The sequence below is a fragment of the Oryctolagus cuniculus genome, chromosome 18, assembly GCF_051225735.1.
Source record: "Oryctolagus cuniculus isolate XC-2025 breed Fujian yellow rabbit chromosome 18, ASM5122573v1, whole genome shotgun sequence".
Classification (NCBI taxonomy): Eukaryota; Metazoa; Chordata; class Mammalia; order Lagomorpha; family Leporidae; genus Oryctolagus; species Oryctolagus cuniculus.
The window spans coordinates 19,970,842-19,983,880 of NC_142884.1; the positions used below are offsets into that span (position 1 = coordinate 19,970,842).

The 13,039-nt window shown below is 55.1% G+C and overlaps 2 long non-coding RNA genes across 2 annotated transcripts in view; one reads left to right on the forward strand and one right to left on the reverse strand.

Moving 5' to 3' along the window:
* LOC138846481 (uncharacterized) overlaps positions 1-13,039 on the forward strand; it is a 174,971-nt gene that overhangs the window by 118,476 nt on the left and 43,456 nt on the right. The window lies entirely within an intron of this gene.
* LOC149120822 (uncharacterized) lies at positions 6,288-8,931 on the reverse strand. The gene is made up of 2 exons (XR_016224793.1): positions 8,828-8,931; positions 6,288-6,839 (listed from the first exon to the last, which is right to left on the reverse strand). It is a non-coding gene; the product is annotated as an uncharacterized LOC149120822 (long non-coding RNA).

The following is a 13,039-nucleotide window of genomic DNA, read 5'->3' on the forward strand; positions in this document are numbered from 1 at the left end:
CCTGGAGTTGTAGGAGGTGGACACAGGGGTCCTCTGGGATGGAGGCAGGGGAGCCTCCCGCTGAGCACCTCAAGCCAGCATGGCCCAGCCTGTCCAGAGCGGGAACCAGGGCCCTGTCCTGGACACGGGCCAGGGCTTCAGGCACAGAGCACTGAGAACTCCTGGGCACCAGCACCTGAGCCGCATGCTGGTAACACCGGGCTGCTGCTGACCATAAGGACAGGGACAGCACGCGTCAGGCCGCAGGCAGGAGTAGCCACAAGCCCGCGGCTCCCCGGGGTGCTGATCGCAAGGTTGCTCCCCCTGGGAAAGTGGCTCAGCCCTCCCCCAGCACCTCCTTGGTCCTGGGCCTCACACTACCCCTAGGCTGCCACCTTGGGGCCACAGTCGGTTCTTTTCCCTTCAAGGGCCCACTGCTCTGCCTCCCTGCCCACTTCCCCTGCCCTGGCATGGAGACCACAGGGTGCAGGGCCCTGGTCACCCACACACCTGCTGGCCTCCTCTGTGGAGTGTGAATGAGTGCACCACTGTGTCGTGTCCAGAGATGCTGTCCAGCAACACTTGGGTTTTAACTGATTCTTTTATTCCCCCTCCCCACTCAGCGTCTCTGCTTTAAATTGCATTGTAAACTCTTTGGAAGACTCACAAAGTGCTGTAAAATAACACAGCGAGTGCTGAATGGGGACCACTCAGCTTCAGCAGTGTAATGTTCCTAATTGGGTGGAAGACGCCCATTCGTTTTCCTTTCTCTGCCTGAGTTCAAACTCCAGATGCCTAGGCTTAGTGTTCTCCACATTGCATTTTCCTTCACTGGGGGGGAGGTTTGTTTCCCAGAGTCCGTGTGCAGGGAGCATGGGTGCATGGGCCCCAACCCAGCTCCTGCATGGACTGATGCTGGCCTCCTGGGGTGGCTTAGGGTGCACAGGGGTGAGTTCCCATTGTTGTTGCTACAAATGTTTCCTTATCATCAAGGTGTTGTTACATATGTTTAATTCATGGATCTTGGGGTGTGGTTGCTTCCATCCACTGTTCCCCTCAGCATGGGCCTGCAGTGGCCAGTGGCTGAGGCCTTAAAATAAATAAATCTTTAAACAATAAAAATTAAAGTTCAAAATAAAAGCAAGTTCCTCTACTTCTCTCCCTCTTTCTCTCTACATCTTTGACTCTACCCGCCTCTCCCTGCACCCCCATGGGATGTTGGCCACCATGTTGGATGCAGCATGAAGGCCCTCCAGAGACGTGAGCCAATCAGCTCGTGTGGCTTGGACATCGCCCCAGTCTGTGGGATTCTGTCACAGCAGCAGAGAGCTGACCGAGACACCTGGTGTCGCCTGTGTCCTCACTGCACATAGATTTGCATCTGTCGGACGGAGTCTGGTGGGACACAGCCCCAGGGTCCCACAGGTGGGGTAATGAGGGGGTCTCTGCTCCCCAAGCCCTCCCGTCCCCTGGGCTCCCTTTCACTCCTGCAGAGGCAGGGGTCCCCCATTGCTCCTCTGTGGAGAGAGCTCAGTGAGCACAAAGAGCAGGTCTCCCCTGGGGTAAGTGCTTTAGACAGAGTTTGTGGCACCAAGAGGGGTGTGGGACCTTTAAGAGGTGGGCAGAGTAGGAGGTTGCTAGGTGAGATGGGGTGGGGCCCTGGGAAGGCATGAGTGCTGGGCTCCCAGAATCAGGGCTGGGCCAGCCAAAGGCAGGAAATGCATCTGGGTCTCCCTCCCTCCTGGGTGATGGAACCCCAGTGCTTGGACCACCACCTGCAGGTGCCACCTGAACCCCCGAGTGTGCATTAGCGGGGAGCTGGAATGGCAGCCAAGGAGCTGGGAGTAGAACCAGGCCCTCTGACTGGGGATGTGGGCGCCCCAATCCGGGACTTCACCGCTGCCTGGAGCGCCCACCCCGACCTCTTCTCTCTGTGAAGCCAGCCCAGGTACAAGTGTGGGAGAAACAGGAAAAGAATCAGCCCACCCTGCCCCCCTCCAGCAAGCCACCGGTGACAGGAGCGGCCGCTGTCTGGGCCTCCCAGCAGCTCCTTGGTCACCAGGATGACACAGATGTTTCTCCCGAGACAGCCCTGTGCCGAGTGCCCTCAGTGAGTTGTGACAGAGCAGGGGGCAGGTGGCAGATCCAGGCCCAGAGGGCACAGACAGGAATGCGGGGGGCCTGAGACAGGCGGCAGCATCATGACCACAGGGCTGAGCCACCGCAGACACCCAGACCCTGGGCCCACTGTGCGGGAGACCCCACGCGGGGTGTGTTTGCGGGGTCACAGCTGCGTCCACAGTTGGGGGTTGGCACTGGGACCAGCTGAGGCACGAGAGAGGATTTCTGGATCATGGCCAGGGGCGTTCATGCCCCCTGACCTTTAGGTCCTTCTGTCTGGTCAGGGACCCCTTCCCACCCCTTATGTCCCTTGGGCCTGGAGGTGGGAGGTCTCATATCCATCTGTAGGTGGGCACCACTGCCACCGTGCACGGCCACAAAATGAGCAGCCGAGCGGGTCTCCCTGCAGAGGGCGGGACAGCAGAGTGGCAGCTGCTGTGCAGTTGGGCACGCGCCCCGGCTCTGAGCCGCAGTGTGCTCACGGTGACGCTGGGACTCTCACTGCCGCTCTGAAGCTGGCTAGCCGGCTACGCCTGGTCAGTGAAGCGTGTGTCCTGCGGATCTCGGCCATGCCGACGGAGACCACACCCCCCCCACCCCGCCCCACACTGCACCCCTGCAGGAACAACACGGACAGCCCTGGATCCAGCCGCCACTGGCAGTCACGGCAGCCGGCCCCGCTGCACCGCCCGCCTCCCACACCCACGCCCGGTGTCCGGTCCAGCACTGAGCAGACTCTGTGCAATGCGGGCTTTTATTGTTGCCTCCTCCTTTGAGAGGCCGCCAGTGCGCGGGGCTGCACCTGCTGAGAATGTAGGCCCAGGGTGGCCCTGGGTCTTCTGGCTGGGAGGGCTCCCTTAACAAAGAGGATCTGAGAAGATTTTACTCTGCAAAGAGAAGTCGGGACACCTGGTGAGGCCGGGGCCTAGAGACACCTGCAGGGCACAGGCACAGGGCACTTCCTGGGGAGGAGCTGCAGCCTGGCACTGGATCTGGGCAGCTGAAGTCAGATCCTCTCCTACACCCTGGGTGCCTGAGAAGCTCTCCTAAAAATCCCTCCCTTGATGAGGAATGAGGGGGGAGGTTCTCTGTGGGGGGTGCAGGCGAGGCTGGGACAGGCAGGGGCTACACAGAAGGCCTGGCAAGGTGGCAGTGGCACCGGGGGCCTCCAGGAATGCACAGACCCCAGTCCGCTGGCCCCTTCTGTCTCTGGCACACTTGCAGCCTAGCAGTACCCGTCCCCAACTGTGCTCCACCTGCAGTCAGGGTTTGGTCTGCTTTTTCCCCAGCTGTTGCCAGGCCCGGGAGGACAGGAAGGGCTGTTGGAGGTCTAATTCCAGGCTCCGGAGCCCCAGATGGCCGTTTGGGGTCCAGGGAGAAGGAAACATGAGGTCTGGGGGTGGAGGAGGGCACCTGAGGGGTCAGGGTGAGTTAGTAAGATTTGAAGGCAGACAGCACCCAGTGGTCACCGCTTGGAGAAGATTCGACTTGGGCGCTGGAGAGGCTGTGGCCAGGGAGGCCAGAGCTGAGATTTTACACAGAGGCAGGGCTGCCGTGGGGACAGCGGCCCTGGAGGGTCTTGGGCCTGCCTGGGGGAGCTGAACAGCCATGGAGCCCAGGGCTCCGGGTCCACACAGTCTCCCTCCCTGTCCTTTCCCGCACCGTGGGGGGGGGGCGGCCCCCAACTCTGCATCCTCATCTGGAGGTTCTTCCCACAGAGTCCCAGGCTGGGCTGTGGTGGGCACGAGCAGTGCCCCTCCCCAGGGCCCCGGAAGGAGCCGGTGTTGGGCCAGGCCCAGCTGGACTCACCACAGCACTGATCGCGTGCCCCTTCTCCTCTGCTGTCAGTTTCCCATCTCCCACTGCTTCAGCGCAAGGGCGTTTTGCAGCACTAGCGGGTCACTTTGGTAATTTTGCACATAGGAAATATACTCATCGGAGGGTCCTGACAGAAATTCATCAACAGCTGTCTGCACAGCCGGCAGATGTCACAATCTGAAGAGAAATGGAAGGCATGGGTCATGGCAGGTGCGTCCCTTCACCCGCCCTGGGAGCCAGCACTGCCCTGGAAAGCTGGCCCCTGCCCCCAGAGCACCCCCAGCCCAGGCGTCCGTGGCTGGCACCCACTGGCAAGAGAGAACAGGAGCCAGGCAGCGCCGAGCAGCACCAGGCAAGCAGCAGGCTTCATGGTGCAGGGACAGCCGCTGCCATCGTGGGGCCCTTTATACCTGCTCTGTGTCCCCAGTGGGACAGGAGGGGCCTGTCCTCCCAGGGATGGGGGGCTCCACGCCCAACCCAGGCCACAGCTTGCATGACCTGCAGTTGCAGAGGGCGCACGTGTGTGTGTGTTGATACTGGCCAAGTCCAGCCCTGGATTAACACAGGGCTTAGCTCCTTCTCCCTCTCTCTTCCCAGGGACCTGACCATGGGCCCATGCCTGGGTGCAGGGAAGGCGCAGAACCAGTGGAAACCCTGCCTGGGCAAGGGGAGAAAGCACCACACAGGGCCTCTGGAGCCCTGGGCCAGCTCAGCCTCTCGCACCTTGGCTGGGACCCTGACGACTGGCTGCTGTGACTATGGGAACTGCAGGAGACCCAGTGCCAGTGTGGCGGGCAGGCCGGAGTACAGCTCCTCTGCTTCTCTCTTGCACTCATGGCTCTGAAGGCTAGGGGACACGGGGTAGACCAGTTGTCTCTAAACACCTACTTGGCATTTGACCACATTCTGTTCTTTGGGTGTCGAGGACCCTGACTGGGCTGGGAGAGATGCCCAGGTCCTTGTCTTCCCGTGGGGAGAACAGAACCAGGACACACAGAGAAGTGCAGCCTTGTCAAAAGGCAGGGGTCGTGCACGACTTCTCCATCTCTTCCCGCACCTGTGCTCCCCGAAAGACGCCCCAGGGGAGCCCAGCTCCCTTCTGTCCCTGGCTTCCCCGCACACACCCTCTCCCACCCTGCTGCCTCTGCCACCTCCTGCCCCAGTCTCCCTCCCTCCATGGCCTCCTTCCCTTTTTTTTTTTTTTTAATTTATTTGAAAGCCACAGTTGCAGAGAAGCATTGACAGAGTCAGAGAGCAAGAGGTCTTCCGCCCGCTGGTTCACTCCCCAGATGGCCACAACAGCCGGAGCTGCGTCGATCCGAAGCCAGGAGCTTCTTCAGGGTCTCGCATGTGGGTGCAGGGGCCCAAGGACCTGGGCCATCTTCTACTGCTCTCCCAGGCCATAGCAGAGAGCTAGATCAGAAGAGGAATGCCTGGGACTGGAACCACCACCCATATGGTGAGGGAAGTCTTGCAGCTGCAAGTTCACCTCCCCCACACAGGGGAGCACAGCTGGGGCTGGCCGGAAGCTGGCCAGGAAGCAGCAGTGGGACAGGACTCTAGGTGTTCTGACCTGTGATGCCCACATCCTAAGCAGCAGTGGAACCCGCTGTGCCCCAGCACCTGCCCCGCACGTGAGTTCTTGCTGTGGCAGGACTGGGCTGGTAGAGGGAAGCTTGTGCTAAGGCGAGTTCCGCTTCCTTGGCTTGCTCTGCTCTCGTCCACCTGCACACGCTTGCCTTCTGCTGTCCACTGTGGCCAGGAGCAGCAAGAGGGCCTGGTGGGGAGCGCTGATGTGCTTGGGGCTCCCCAGGGTGCAGCCCAGCAGGAGCTGGGAGGCCAGTAGGAGCGACAGCCAGGCTCAGCCCCAGTGCACACTCACCCCTGCGCGCTCGGGCTCGCCCTCCCGTCTTCAGTTCTCCATGGTTTCCCTCCACACCAGGAACATGAGGGCTGTCAGAGGAGCTGAGGGCGTGGCCTGCTTCTCCGAAGTCTCTAAACAAGGACACGTTCACATGGGTAGGAGAGGACTTCAATAAGTTCATGGATATTAGCATTTAAAGTGCACGGGCCAGGGTGGTGCTAACTTGCAATGATGGCATCCCATAGTGGAGAGCTGGTTCGAGTCCCAGCTGCTCAGCTTCGGCTCCAGCTCTCTGCCAACAGGCCTGGGAAAGCAGTGGAAGACGGCCCCAATATGTAGGCCGCTGCTCCCGTATGGGAGTCACAGTTGGAATTCTGGTTCCTGACCTTCGATTGGCATAGAACTGGACCTCAAGGACTTCTGGGGAATCAACCAGTAGATGAAGGATTTGTCTCTCTTTCACTGCCACTCTACATTTTGAATACATAATTCATTTTTTACATAATACATTTTTAAAATATTTATTTATTTATTTGAAAGTCAGAGTTACACAGAGAGAGGAGAGGCAAAGACAGAGAGAGAGGTCTTCCATCTGCTCGTTCACTCCCCAGATGGCCACAACCACCAGAGCTGTGCCGATCCAAAGCCAGGAGCCAGGAGTTTCTTCTGTGCCTGCAGGGTCCTGAGCGGGTCTCTGCCTGAGGATGGGGGCTGTGGAACCACCCATCTCCCCAGGAACACGGGGAAGCTTGCTGCCGCTGGGCACCGGGGTCACAAACTGGAGCAAACTCCTTTCCATGGGACAATTTAATACAGGCTCAGCACCACCTGAGGGTGGCGGTGGGGGAGGGGGGCGGGGAGGAGAGTACAGTGGCTCCTGGCATGGCTGTTGTCTTCCAGTGTCAGGGTGTCCTGGCCCCAGGAAGAGCCTGGGCGGTGGGGGCTCAACCAAGTGCATAGGATGCCGTGAAGACACACGGAAGGCTGCTGCCCAGCCTGGGCAGGACAGATGGTGGACTCGGCCTCTCTTCTAGGAGGCACCCATCATCCAGGTGCCCTGTGGAATAGGAGGTAAGGAGGCCTCTGGCCAGGGAGGGCACGCGGGCCTGGTCTCCCAGCCCAGGGCTGGCTCTGGCCGGCTCCAGCCCGTGACTGTCCCCAGAGTGCGTGGGGCTGCCATGCCAGTAGGGGGAAGTCTTCAGCCGTGGCCCCCAGGCGGGGACAGCCTGCATGGGCCCTGGTTCTGGGGGCTCCGAGGCCCGTGGAGGAGCCCACATCCACAGGCCCTCCCGGCTTCCAGCGTCGGAGGAGTTGTCCTCCCTGTGCTCTGGCCTGCTGAGGTTAGGGAGACTGGCGCACTGGCACAGGCCTCCCCACCTCCTTGAGTACTCTGGAGACTCTGTGGGGCTGGCCGCAGCTGGAGACTCTGCGGTCCCCACAGGGGAGCCCAGGCCGAGGGGCTCTGGGCTGCCTTCCCAGCTCTCCTCCTCCTCCATGCCTTCCCTCTCGGCGATGCAGAGGCCAAAGCTTTCTGGAGGACGGATCATCACTGCACGAGTAGCGGGACCCCTGGTCTACTCCCACACTGCCACTGTGTCCTGAATGGTGATTTTGGCCTTCGGAGCAGTGGGGGCAGGAACGTGCATCTGGGAGACGCGTGCCTGCCCCAGGGTCCTGCTGCACCGTTTTATAGCCTTGGCTGCAAGAAGAGACACGGTTTGTTTACCACAGCCCCGGTCTGGCCTGCTCGGTGCTTGCCCCGACAAAACCCTGGGGTCCCCATCACCACGTGTGATGCTGAGGACTCTTCCAGGCTGCTGGCCCCAGACGGGAGGGTGTGTGCAGCCCGGGCCAGGGGAGCCCTGGGACACCACCGGCTCCTCCTGCACAGCCCCACAGGGTGGATGGCCCTGAACTCCCCACCTCACTCTCATCTCTGGGGACTGAGGCACCAACTCAGGACTCCGTCACCTACCCCACCTGACCTGCTGCGCCCTAACAGTGCATTCGCTGAGTTACCCACATCTGAGTCCCTCCTACATGGCTGGAAAGGAACTGAGCCTAAGATGATGGGGGTGAGAGCTGGGGTTGTGGGGCAGACATGGAGATCGGTTTAGGCCCTTGGGAACAGGGAATGCAGTTTCTAAAGAGGTGGCAGGGGTGCCCTGTGTCCTCTGCCCCTGGACCACTGTCTCTTTCCTGGTGAGACTGGGCTGTCACTGCTACTGTCCCATGAGCACCCAAGGAGGCAGCATCTGGAGGCGCAGTGGGGTCTTCCCAGTGCCTGGACAGCCTGCACCTGGACCCCCACTTAGAGCCTCTAGAGCTGGGACAAGCCCATCTCTGCTCTGCATGGGGACCCAGGCGCTCAGGTCCTTGATGGCAGCAGCAGCAGGGGAGGAGCACAGGGACCCCTCCCCACCAGAGCCCAGAGGCCAGTGATGCTCCGGGTCCCGCTGACTTCTGTTGGCCCGAGGCTAGAGCTGCAGAGCCCACACTCAGTTGCCCTTGAGTTCTGCCACGGGGGCCCCCAGCGCCTGCCTCTGTGCCCACCCCTGCTCTCAGGAGTGCACTCGGCCCCCACAACTGGGCTCAGGGCACCTGGGCCTTCCAGGAGTTCTCAGATGGCTGAAGGGGATTCTCTGCCAGACTGTTTCCCCCTCACTGCACAGGCTCTCCCACAGCCCCACCTCCCTCTAGCCCTGCCCACATCCAGGTGGGAACCCACCCACCTGTCCTAGGAGGGTCCTGTGTGCAGACAGTTGTGGTCATTGGGCCAGTATGTCTTGGGTATCAAGCCAAGCACTGGAGGGACTGCTCAGGGGCCAATTGACAGTGGGATGACCCTAGCCACTTCTCCTTGTGGTCTGTGGGGGCCTGGGATTGGGGATGCAACAGGGGGATTCTCAGTGCCCTCCTGAAGGGAACCCAGGCCTCCCAAACCCCCTCATCCCTCCCTCAAGTCCTGCTCACGAGGGACAGGCAGGGGGACCCCCAGCTCCTCCGTCCCCAGCAATCGGGCCTCTGTGGGCCCTGAGGACTCACTGCGATGGATCTTGAGGGCCGTGTATGCCATGGCTGGGAGCACGTGCTCGCCCTCCAGGATGTAGATGTCCCGCATCCTCAGAGCCAGGGGGAACGGCACCTGGGGACAGAGGCATTGGAGGACCCGCCGTAAGGGCCTCAGCAGGGCCCACAGTGGTGGGTGTGCAGTGTCACTACAGGGGACAGGGGGAGACTCCAGGAGCAGTGACCCAGGATATTGAGGATCTCTGTCTCTCTGCCTTTCAAAGAAATAGCAAGATCAATAGGTGCCTGTGCTCTGTACAGTAGGCTAAGCCTCCACCTGCCACACCGGCATCCTGTATGGGTCCAGTTTGCATCCCAGCTGCTCCTCTTCCAAGCCAGCTCTCTGCTTATGGCCTTGGGAAGCAGTGGGAGATAGCCCAGGTGCTTGGGCCCCTGCACCCCTGTGAGAGAGCTGGAAGAAGCTCCTGGCTTCTGACTTCTGATCAGCTCAGCTCCTGCCACTGCAGCCATTTGGGGAGTGAACCAGCAGATGAAGACCTTTCTCTATGTCTTTCTCTGTCTATAACTCTACCTCTCAAATAAATAAAATATTTTTATTGAAGGACGGGGTGGAGCCAAGATGGTGGAATAGTGAGGGCACGCACCGATAGTCCAGGAAAATTTAGTTTAATAAAAGTGGAGTTATGGTAGCCTCAGAAAAAGGATCAGGAAAAAACTGCAGAGGAAACTCTTCCGGATCGAGTGGCTGTGACTCGGAGGACCTACTGGGAGAACAAGGTCGCCCACCGCGCGGAAGCCGAGCTGCGGGAGCTGCATGGTCTGCGCGCCAGTGCAGGAAGGGGAGTGGATGTCACACAGACACCAGCAGGGAGAGCAGGGACGCCCAGGGCTCCGAGTCCACACATCGGTGCTGGAAGGGGAGGTGAGCTCAGTAACCTGAGACATTGGCGGGGAAATGGCGGTCAGAATCTAGAGGGGAGCGGGAAAGTTCACCAGACTGACTACAGGAGAGAAGGAAAAAAGGTGGGGGGGTACTGGTACAGAGGAGTTTCTCTCTCCGCCAACCTTGCAAAGGCAAGCAAGAGACAAAGAGCAGGCCTTCACTCTGGATTTAGATAACAACTAGGGAGAGCTAAGGAACTGAGTCACTACAATTCAGTAGCCTAGGCAACCCAGTGGGAGTCCAGAGGAGAAACAGAGCCTGCACAGACTCTTTGGGTAGAAGCCAGAGATCGGAAGCTAAATACCATCAATTCTGCACAGCAGTGCGGTGCGGTATTACTTACCTCCTAAATAAATAAATAAATAAAAAGGAGAGATTTACCACGCATAACCTGAGGGTGTCACCTTTGCACACCCGTAACCCAGAAGAACCAAGCAGAGCTCTCAGGCCACACCCATCTCAAGCCTCCAAGGCTCCTCCAACAGCAGGCAGTCCACTTAACACAGACATAGTATTTAAAAACACACACACACACACACAGTGACGAAAGAAGAATTAACTATGCCAAGCAACAAACACAGAAATCGAGGGAACAAGATCAACGATGACACTATGATGCCTCCAAATAAACAAAACACCCCAAGCCAAGATTATGAAGATGATGAGATAGAAGAAATGCAAGATATGGATTTCAAAAAATTTATGATAAGAACATTTAGAAGTTTTCACAACACAACATATCAAAACTTATGGGATACAGCAAAAGCAGTATTGAGAGGCAAGTTAATAGCAATAGGTGCCTATATCAAGAAATTGGAAAGGTACCAAATAAATGAGCTTTCAGCGTGTCTCAAGGACCTAGAAAAACTGCAGCCAAACCACACCCAAATCTAGTAGGAGAAGAGAAATAATTAAAAGCAGAGAAGAAATTAACAGGATTGAATCCAAAAAAAAAAACATTACAAAAAATCAGCCAAGCGAGAAGGTGGTTTTTTGAAAAAATAAACAAAATGGACACCCCATTGGCCCAACTAACTAAAAAAAGAAAAGACCCAAATCAATAAAATCAGAGATGAAAAAGGAAATGTAACAACAGACACCATAAAAAAGAAATAAAAAGAATCATCAGAAATTACTACAAGGACTTGTATGCCAGCAAACAGGAAAATCTATCAGAAATGGATAGATTCCTGGACACATTCAATCTACCAAAAGTGAACCATGAAGACATAGAAAACCTAAATAGACCCATAACTGAAAAAGAAATCGAAACAGTAATAAAGGCCCTCCCAACAAAGAAAAGCCCAGGACCAGATGGATTCACTGCTGAATTCTACCAGACATTTAAAGAAGAACTAATCCCATTTCTTCTCAAACTATTCAAACAATTGAAAAAGATGGAATCCTCCCAAATTCTTTCTATGAAGCCAGCATCACCTTAATCCCTAAGCCAGAGAAAGATGCAGCACTAAAAGAAAATTATAGACCAATATCCCTGATGAACATAGACGCAAAAATCCTCAATAAATTTCGCACCAATAGAATACAACAACACATCAGAAAAATCATCCACCCAGACCAAGTGGGATTTATCCCTGGTATGCAGGGATGGTTCAACATTCGCAAATCAACCAATGTGATTCACCACATTAACAGACTGCAAAAGAAAAACCATATGATTATCTCAATTGATGCAGAGAAAGCATTCGATAAAATTCAACACCCTTTCATGATGAAAACTCTAAGCAAATTGGGTATAGAAGGAACATTCCTCAATATAATCAAAGCAATTCATGAAAAACCCATGGCCAGCATCCTATTGAATGGGGGAAAAGTTGGAAGCATTTCCACTGAGATCTGGCACCAGGCAGGGATGACCACTCTCACCACTGCTATTTAACATAGTTCTGGAAGTTTTAGCCAGAGCCATCAGACAAGAAAAAGAAATTAAAGGAATACAAATTGAGAAGGAAGAAGTCAAACTATCCCTCTTTGCAGACAATATGATTCTTTACTTAGGGGATCCAAAGAACTCTACTAAGAGACTATTGGAACTCATAGAGGAGTTTGGCAAAGTGTCAGGATATGAAATCAATGCACAAAAATCAACAGCCTTTGTATACACAAACAATGCCATGGCTGAGAAAGAACTGCTAAGATCAATCCCATTCACAATAGCTACAAAAACAATCAAATACCTTGGAATAAACTTAACCAAGGACGTTAAAGATCTCTACGATGAGAATTACAAAGTCTTAAAGAAATAGAAGAGGATACCAAAAAATGGAAAAATCTTCCATGCTCATGGATTGGAAGAATCAACATCATCAAAATGTCCATTCTCCCAAAAGCAATTTATAGATTCAATGCAATTCCAATCAGGATACCAAAGACATTCTTCTCAGATCTAGAAAAAATGATGCTGAAATTCATATGGAGGCAAAAGAGACCTCGAATAGCTAAAGCAATCTTGTACAACAAAAACAAAGCTGGAGGCATCACAACACCAGATTTCAGGACATACTACAGGGCAGTTGTAATCAAAACAGCATGGTACTGGTACAGAAACAGATGGATAGACCAGTGGAACAGAATAGAAACACCAGAAATCAACCCAAACATCTACAGCCAACTTATATTTGATCAAGGATCTAAAACCAATTCCTGGAGCAAGGACAGTCTATTCACTAAATGGTGCTGGGAAAACTGGATTTCCACGTGCAGAAGCATGAAGCAAGACCCCTACCTTACACCTTACACAAAAATCCACTCAACATGGATTAAAGACCTAAATCTACGACCTGACACCATCAAGTTATTAGAGAACATTGGAGAAACCCTTCAAGATATTGGCACAAGCAAAGAGTTTCTGGAAAAGACCCGGGAGGCACAGGCAGTCAAAGCCAAAATCAACTACTGGGATTGCATCAAATTGAGAAGTTTCTGTACTGCAAAAGAAACAGTCAGGAGAGTGAAGAGACAACCGACAGAATGGGAAAAAGTATTTGCAAACTATGCAACAGATAAAGGGTTAATAACCAGAATCTACAAAGAGATCAAGAAACTCCACAACAACAAAACCAACAACCCACTTAAGAGATGGGCCAAGGACCTCAATAGACATTTTTCAAAAGAGAAAATCCAAATGGCCAACAGGCACATGAAAAAATGTTCAAGATCATTAGCACTCAGAGAAATGCAAATCAAAACCACAATGAGGTTTCACCTCACCCTGGTTAGAATGGCCCACATACAGAAATCTACCAACAACAGATGCTGGCGAG